This window comes from Octopus bimaculoides, chromosome 2, assembly GCF_046866305.1.
Source record: "Octopus bimaculoides isolate indiv1 chromosome 2, ASM4686630v1, whole genome shotgun sequence".
Lineage (NCBI taxonomy): Eukaryota > Metazoa > Mollusca > Cephalopoda > Octopoda > Octopodidae > Octopus > Octopus bimaculoides.
In genome coordinates, this window is record NC_142929.1 from 70,536,647 (window position 1) to 70,545,781 (window position 9,135).

Below are 9,135 nucleotides of genomic sequence, written 5' to 3' on the forward strand. Positions count from 1 at the left end.
GTTTCACTTTCCCAAACTTCAACTGGTATCAGGTTTGTTTGACGGCCACGGAAGGGTTATTTTTTTCATCTTTATTGATACTATGCTGTGGCCAGCTCGTTTATCTCAGGAGATATTTTAAGGTTTTGTTGTTTAAGACGGAAGGGTGTGATTCTATCATTTCAGACTGTTTAATAGTTGTTGTTGTTTCCATTTAGCTTTCAGTTTGTAAGTACTACTCCCCCTCAGTTATGTTTGCCGACCACTAGTTGTCATCGTTATCTGTTTACTACTACAAGTACCTGACTGTAGATAGGCGGATTCTCCTTGGAAATTTCTCTGTATTTCTCCATAGCTGTAGATAATGGTCCTATTATCACGCAGGACATTTCTACAGAAATACCGAACATATTTATACATTATACGCTATAACGCCATATTGAATGGTGTAGCATTATTATACACTCCCCCTTTAAGGTTTCTGAAGAGACACACACCATGTTTTGAACACATTTGGTGCGGTTTCTCAGAAAAAGGGCTCTTAAGAAAAGAAAAGGTTTTGAGATATGTCAAACTAATTGCAAATTGACAAAATATCTTTAAGGTTTGGATGACTATCATTGGCAACGCCGTTTACATCATAAAACGGTTTCAATAAGGAAAGTATGTTTGTTTTTGTTTTCTAAGGGCACTTTTTATTGATACAGTTGTTTGATGCGATTTATTTTGAGGTTTATTTAGTTACGATTAAACGAAAATTACTGAAGAATGCACACTGCACAAGACCAGAACAATTATAGGCGGAGTTTTGGAATAGCATTCACTACATGTGGAAGGAAAAGGGCAAGGAAATTGGGTATTTTTCCCCCTTCGTTTTCTTTCTTTCTCCTTTTTTTTCTTTTTAGTATTCTTGTATTTCATATAACAGGAATTGTGATAGTGAAAGTATTTTTTTCAAAAATTTCAATTTTTTTTTTTACAATTTTGCTCCCTAAATTCGATGCCCTTTTCCTTCGCCATGAGGTGGTCGCGATAGCTATTCCGAAACTCCGCCCAGTTTATAAACTGATTATGTTGTATAAGGCATGTGTGTTGTTGGATTCAGAGCAGTCCGATTGTTATCGATGGAATCAATCTAGATTAGATGAATATCTTATGGTGAAAATAGACGAAATATAGTATTTCCACATAAGGTATATCAGAAGCCAGTGGAGGAGAGACCACCACTTGAAGAAGTGTAACATTGAAGGGCGATATATTGTTCGTAGATCAAATTATACTCTGGAGATTGATGTTTGTATGATGGAAATATAATTATTAGTCCATGTATTTGACCACTATATTGTAAACCGCACTAAGGATTTCATAAATCCGGCTAATTGTCCTGCACACAAACACAAGGTTTGGCCTTTAGGTTTAATGCGAAGAAAAATTGAATTAAATGTATTGGTACCTCTGATGAATAGTTACCTGAAAGAATTAAAGTGTATGCGGCGCATATGAGCATGGTGATGGCCAAAGCATTGGAAAATATTGTGACTGCTAATTCTGGAATATGATCCGTAAATTGTTTATTCATTTCATGAATTAGCTGTTCTGCAATATAAAATTACTTCGATTTACTGTAAATTACAACGGTCGAGCATTGACCGAAAAATTCCTTTCGTTTGTGTTAATTGCCATAGCGGTATTATTTTCATTTGTTTCTAATTCATATTGGTAAAGTATTATTGCGAAACTGGAACGAATGCTGAAGAAGATCGCCGAGACTAGATAGGGAAGTGGCAATTTGCGTGAATAATTTATCTGGTATTTTTACCTTTAAAAAAGAAGACTATAAACAAGTCAATTATTTACATATTAGAACTCATAAAAACAAACAAAAAAATATCATAACTATTTCTTACATTGGAGCCTCCATGTGATTACTCGACATGCTAAAAATAGCAACCAAGTTACAGTACAAAAACAACAAACAAGAACATGTCATTTCAAGACATTCTGATACAATCATACACTCCAATAATAACAATACAAAAAAAAAAAAAAATTATGGATTGAACCAGTTTGTGCAATTCATTATTTTGTGCACAAAAAAATGTGGTTTCCTTAGAACACAGAAAGCACATGGTTTCAGGTTCAGCCCCATAGCGTGACACCTTGAGCATCTTACTGTAGCGCTATCAACCAAGCCTTGTTAGTAGATTTGGTAGAGGGAGCCTGGAAAAAGCCTGTCATATATGTGTGTGTATCCTTGTTTTGACACCGTGTGGGTTCAGTCCCACTGCATGGCACCTTGGGCAAGTGTCTTCTACTATAGCATCGGGCCAATCAAATCTTTGTGAGTGGATTTGGTCGCCGGAAATTGAAAGAAGCCCATCATATGTATATATATATATATATATATATATATATATATATATATATGTGTGTGTGTGTATGTATGTAGTTGTGTACATGTGTTTGTCCCCCCACCATCACTTGACAAGTCTTGGGGGTCAATGTGTTCGACCAAAGGCGGTGCTCCAGCATGGCTGCCGTCAAATGACTGAAACAAGTAAAAGAGTAATAATCACCATCATGCAAGTAGTGTTCTTCATTTCTAATATGACATGGAAACATGTTCAGCATGACACCTTTAGCAAATGTTCTGCTACTATAGAACTAGGCCTTGTGAATTGATTTGGTAGATGGAAACTGAAAGAAGCCTATTGTGTGTGTTTGCATCTCTTTGTCTTAATTTGACATCATAGGGAAATATTGTTTTGTTTGGAAACAGGTGAGGGTTGGTGATAGGACATCCAGCTATAGAAAATCTACCTCTATGAATTCTGTCTGATCCATGCAAGCATAGAAAAGTGGGGCATTAAAATGATGATATATACCTTCATTTATACACACATAATTTACCACAAATATTTGAATTTTTGAAAACTTCATATAAGTATGTGAAGTAACTGTGATGAACAATATCGAAAAGCTGTTACCATATCATAATTATTTACCAGTAAATATATTTACATACAAGTCAATAACTGTAAATAGCTTTTCTTTTTGAGAGTGGTACATTCATTCATTCATTCATTCAAAATAGATTTTTTTGACAGTATGTAATTGATGAAATCAAACCATAAAACTGCTTTATTGATTTTAAAATGGAGCATGTGAAAGAGGTAAAACTGAGGAAGCTGGGATGAAGTAGTGAAGATTGATTTTGAAGAGGTTGCATCTAGTGAAGGAAATGATAAAGGAACAGGTCAGCTGGTTGTACACAGTGCAAGAGAGGACATGCCTACCCATGCAGAAATGGTGAAATAAAAATTAATAGAAATGGAGGCTGCAGTGCTTTGTATGTGTATGTAGCTCTGTGGTTAAGAAGCTTACTTTGAAAACTGTGGTTTTGGATTCAGTCCCACTGCACAGCACCTGGGGCAAGTGTCTTCTACCACAGCCCTAGACTGACCAAAGTCTATGAGTGAATTTGATAGACAGACTAGAAATCCATCATACACATATGTTTGTGACACCTGCCACTGGTTGACAGCTAGTTTTGGTTTGTCTATGTCTCTATAACTTAGTGATCTGACAAAAAAAAAAAGAGCAATAGAATAAGAGCCAGACTTAAAAATAAGTACTGGGGTCAATTTGTTTGACTAAAACCTTTCAGTGTGGTTCCCTAACATGACTGCCGTCCAATGACTGAAACAAGTCAAGGATTAAAGATGTATGTAATGCCTTATGAGTGTAATTCATTGATGGAAACTGTAGAAAACCATTGCATGTATGTGTGTGTTTATCTACATATATACATGAATGTTGACACTACTGCTTCACTTGTCACTGTCTGAGTGAAATAGCAATGTAATGTTTACTTTTCCTGTTCACATTACAACTAGTTGCTCTGCACTCTTGAAGCCAGGTAGAATGAAAAAAAACGTCTCTGACATTGTTATTGAGTTAGAGTTGGCAACCAAATGTTATCTGGTCATAAAACTCTGCCTCAAATAACACCCATTTATAAATGGACATTTATAACATGAGTGTATGTGTGATCATCATCTTTTAACACCTACTTTCCCATGCTTGCATGGGTCAGACAGATTTTGTTAAGATAGATTGTTTATGGCTACGTGCTCCCTCCTGTCACCAACCCTCGCCTGTTTCCAAGTAAGATAGTATTTCCCCATAGCTAGATAGGTTTTCCATACAAGACTGGAAACTAACAATCTCGCTTGTATGGTGCTGATGCTTATTTACAACCATCACAAAATGTTCAGACAAGGGTACATTCATACACGCATGCAACATGTGTGTGTGCGTGCACACCTTTATATGTCTGTGTGTGTGTGTATATATATATATATATATATATATATATATATATATATATATATATATATATATATATATATATATATATATATATAGCACCATCCGAGCATGATCATTGCCAGAGCAGCTGTCTAGCTTCCATGCCAGAGGCACGTAATTAGCACCATTTGAGCATGATTGTTGCCAGCGTCACCTTACTGACACTTGTGCTGGTGGCATGTTAGGAAACATTGGAGCAAGGTCGATGTCAGTGCCGCTGGACTGGCTCCTGTGCAGGTGGCACATAAAAACACCATTTTGAGCGTAGCTGTTACCAGTACCGCCTGACTGGCCCCTGTGCCAGTGGCATGTAAAAGCATAAGACATTGCACTGGGCTTGCATTAGGCAAGTGGAAGAGGTAGGCTCAGGAAGACCTGGGATGAGGTGGTGAGGCACGACCTTCGAACATTGGGCCTCACCGAGGCGATGACTTCCGACCGAGACCTTTGGAAATATGCTGCGCGTGAGAAGACCCGGCAAGCCAAGTGAGACCTAAATCCAAGGCCTCTGCCAGGGGTGTAACCAGCCCACTTATGCGTACCTTTCCTTCATTGGACACTAAACTCCGCTTGCGAAGACCTGTTAAGGCAAGTGAAATGGAAATCAGACTAAACTCGACGACTGGCACCCATGCCAACGTCGTCTCCTTCATTGGACACAAAACTTGGCTTGCGAAGACCTGTTGGGGCAAGCAAAGGTGAAATCGTGATGGCATCTGTGCCCAGCATCGCCTTCCTGGCACTTGTGCCAGGGGCACGTGTAAAGACATTCGAGCGAGATCATTGCCAGTGCCGCTGGACTGGCTCCTGTGCAGGTGGCACGTAAAATACACCATTTTGAGAGTGGCTGTTGCCAGTACCGCCTGATTGGCCTTCGTGCCGGTGGCACGTAGAAGCATCCACTACACACTCGGAGTGGTTGGCGTTAGGAAGGTCATCCAGTTGTAAAAACTCTGCCAAATCAGATTGGAGCCTGGCGTAGCCTTCTGGTTCACCAGTCCTCAGTCAAATCGTCCAACCAATGCTAGCATGGAAAGCGGACGTTAAACGATGATGATGATGATGATGTATATATATCATCATCATCATCATCATCGTTTAACGTCCGCTTTCCATGCTAGCATGGGTTGGACGATTTGACTGAGGACTGGTGAAACCGGATGGCAACACCAGGCTCCAGTCTGATTTGGCAGAGTTTCTACAGCTGGATGCCCTTCCTAACGCCAACCACTCAGAGAGTGTAGTGGGTGCTTTTACGTGTCACCCGCACGAAAACGGCCACACTCGAAATGGTGTCTTTTATGTGCCACCCGCACAAGCCAGTCCAGGGGCACTGGCAACGATCTCGCTCGAAAATCCTACAGGAGCCAGTCAGGCGGTACTGGCAACGGCCACGCTCAAAATGGTGCATCTCATGTGCCACCCGCACAAGAACCAGTCCAGTGGCACTGGCAACGATCTTACTTGGCTTGCCGGGTCTTCTCACGCACAGCACATTTCCAAAGGTCTTGGTCCGTAGTCATCGCCTCGGTGAGGCCCAATGTACGAAGGTCTTGCCTCACCACCTCAGCCCAGGTCTTCCTGGGCCTACCTCTTCCACGGGTTCCCTCAACTGTTAGGGTGTGGCACTTTTTCACGCAGCTATCCTCCTCCATTCTCACCACATGTCCATACCAGCGCAATCGTCTCTCTTGCACGCCACAACTGATGCTTCTAATGTTCAGCTTTTCTCTCAAGATACTTACACTCTGACGGGTATTCACATTGACATTACACATCCAACGGAGCATACTGGCTTCATTCCTTGCGAGCTTACGTATGTCCTCAGCAGTTACAGCCCATGTTTCACTGCCATGTAGCATGGTTGTTCGTACGCATGCGTCATACAGTCTGCCTTTTACTGTGAGTGAGAGTCCCTTTGTCGCCAGCAGGGGTAAGAGCTCTCTAAACTTTGCCCAGGTTATTCTTATTCTAGCAGCTACACTTTCAGCGCACCCACCCCCACTACTAACTTGGTCGCCCAGATAGCGGAAGCTATCGACTACCTCTAGTTTTTCACCCTGGAATGAAATAGAAGTTGTTTCCTGTTTGTTTGCAGTCTTTATTGCACCTGAACATCTGCCACAAACAAAAACTAACTTGCTAGTTAACCTGCCTTTGATGTTGCTGCACCTCTTATGTGTCCATAGCTTGCACCGGGTACATCTTATAGAGTTACTACCTACTCCTTTTCTACATACTGAGCAGGGCCATCTACCTGAAGGGGTTTGTGTTTTATCTACCTTCCTACTTATTAGGATTTTGGTTTTAGCTAGGTTGACTCTAAGGCCCTTCAATTCTAGACCTTGCTTCCACACCTGAAACTTCTCCTCTAGTTCTGATAGTGACTCCGCAATTAGGGCAAGGTCATCAGCATAGAGGAGCTCCCAGGGGCAACCTGTCTTGAACTCCTCTGTGATTGCCTGGAGGACTATGGTAAATAATAGGAGGCTGAGGACGGAACCTTGGTGGACCCCTACCTCTACCCGGAATTCATTGCTGTACTCATTTCCAACCCTCACCTTACTGGCAGCATCTCTGTACATGGCTCGCACAGCTCTCACTAACCATTCTTCTATCCCAAGTTTCCTCATTGACCACCAGATAAGGGATCGGGGGACCCTGTCAAAGGCTTTCTCCATGTCAACGAAAGCCAGTACAGAGGTTTATCCTTAGCTAGGTATTTCTCCTGCAACTGTCTCACTAGAAATAAGGCATCAGTAGTGCTTTTACCTGGCACGAACCCAAACTGCATCTCATCTAAATTGATTCGCTCCCTAATTAGTTGGGCTATGACCCTCTCTGTAACTTTCATAACCTGATCTAACAGCTTGATGCCTCTGTAATTATTTGTATCTAAAGCGTCCCCTTTACCTTTGTAGCAGTTGACTATGATGCTGCTACACCAGTCATTGGGTATGACTCCTTCGTGTATCACCTGGTTCGTAATACGGGTGACTAGGCTATAGCCAACACTGCCAGATATTTTGAGCATCTCTGCAGTGATTCCTGATGGGCCGGGGGCTTTCCCGGTCTTCATACTCTTAATTGCTTTATCTACCCTGGTACTATCAACTCGGATAGCTGGTCCCTCTATTGGGTCGACATACGGCAGGCTCTCTTTCTCCCATTCATTCTCTTTATTAAGCAATCTTAATATAGGCGATTTCAAATCAGTAGATAGGTCCAGTGTAATTTGTGGGTAGGAGAGGTGCAGCTGGAGAATGTAGAGTTCAGAATAAAACAGTCCAGAATGAATAAATCCAGAATGAAAGAAGGTAGAATCCAGAAGTTCGTGTTTGATGAGTAGAGACAGGATTAGCTGATGCGACCACATGAGCGTGTATTATATATAGGAGTATTAATGAAAAAAACAACAGACGAGGACAGGTGGTGTAAACAACAAAAAGGATGTATTAGTTTAACGCTCGGGAATAGAGAAAGTCTTTAACGTTTCAAGCTATGCTCTTCAATAGAAAGAATAAGGAGAAAAACACGGACAAAAAAAATTGAATGTTGTGGTCAGCGATCTAACATGTATATATATATTTGTGTATATATATGTATATATGTAAGCCTTGTCAGTGGATTTCATACATGGAAACTGAAAGAAGACTGTCGTACATATGTGTATATTTGTGTGTATGTGTTTGTATACCCATCATTGCTTGACCACCAATGTTGCTGTGTTTACATTCACATAACTTGGCGGTTCGGCAAAAGAAACTGATAGAATAAGTACTAGGCTTACAAAGAATAATTCCTGTGGTCAATTTTTTCGACCAGAGGTGGTGCTCCAGCATGGTCGCAGTCACATGACTGAAACAAGTATAACAAGAGAAAAAACTATGCCATTTTAATCCTGAGCAAGGCGAGGTTCGCCATGATAGATCGCTAGCCACTAAACCTTTTTCTCTCCCTGTTTATTTCTGTGTTCCTTTCTGTTGAAGAGCGTAGGCTCGAAACGTAAAAGACTTTCTCACTTCTCACTTCTCACTTCCTGAGCGTTTAACATCTGTTTTTTGTTTACACACACTTGTTCGTCTTTTGTTTTGTTTTTTCTCTTTGTAAATTCTCACTATACATACATACATACATACATACATGTCATTGACAAGAGCCAAGAAGCCTGAAACATCAATTTCTGGGATTCCTAATAGATGGCTTCACTGAACGAGCCAGATGTTTCCACTCCTTTTTACCATAAGAGAGACATACTCCCTACAGTAACTGCAGTGTATTTGCCTTTTAGCAGTTGAAATATGCTTCAACCAACCCAAATTCTGCTCATATATATTTGAATATTTATAGTTTTATTTTAATTTGTAATTATCAGTTTTCAAATTCTTGTTAAAAGTATGATTACATTTTGCTTATCATTGTTCTTTGGTCAGCGTCTGATATATCTTGTTTTGGTAATCATTGGAGAACAATGGCCTCACATTTTTCTAATTGACTCTAGTTGCATAAATTCAGTTTATGGCAACACCATGACCTTGTATCTTAAATATTATGTCATTTTATTGTGCCATATGAGTGAGTTAATTCTTTTTGCTGTCACTGTTCCAAATGCTGGATTAACTCAAGTGATTGATGGCTACATTAGTGACAGTATTAATTAGAAAAACACACTTCATCAATAACTGTATATTTATGATCTATCTGGCCTTTGCAGTTAGTTTTTAATTTGCGGTTCATCAGTAGGCCATCATGAATTGTTACACCAACAGATACACCTACTCACCC

At 40.3% G+C, this 9,135-nt stretch overlaps 1 protein-coding gene across 4 annotated transcripts in view; it reads left to right on the forward strand.

Moving 5' to 3' along the window:
• Positions 1-9,135, forward strand: part of LOC106869232 (target of Myb1 membrane trafficking protein) — a 139,777-nt gene that overhangs the window by 923 nt on the left and 129,719 nt on the right. The gene's annotated exons all lie outside the window — the stretch shown is intronic.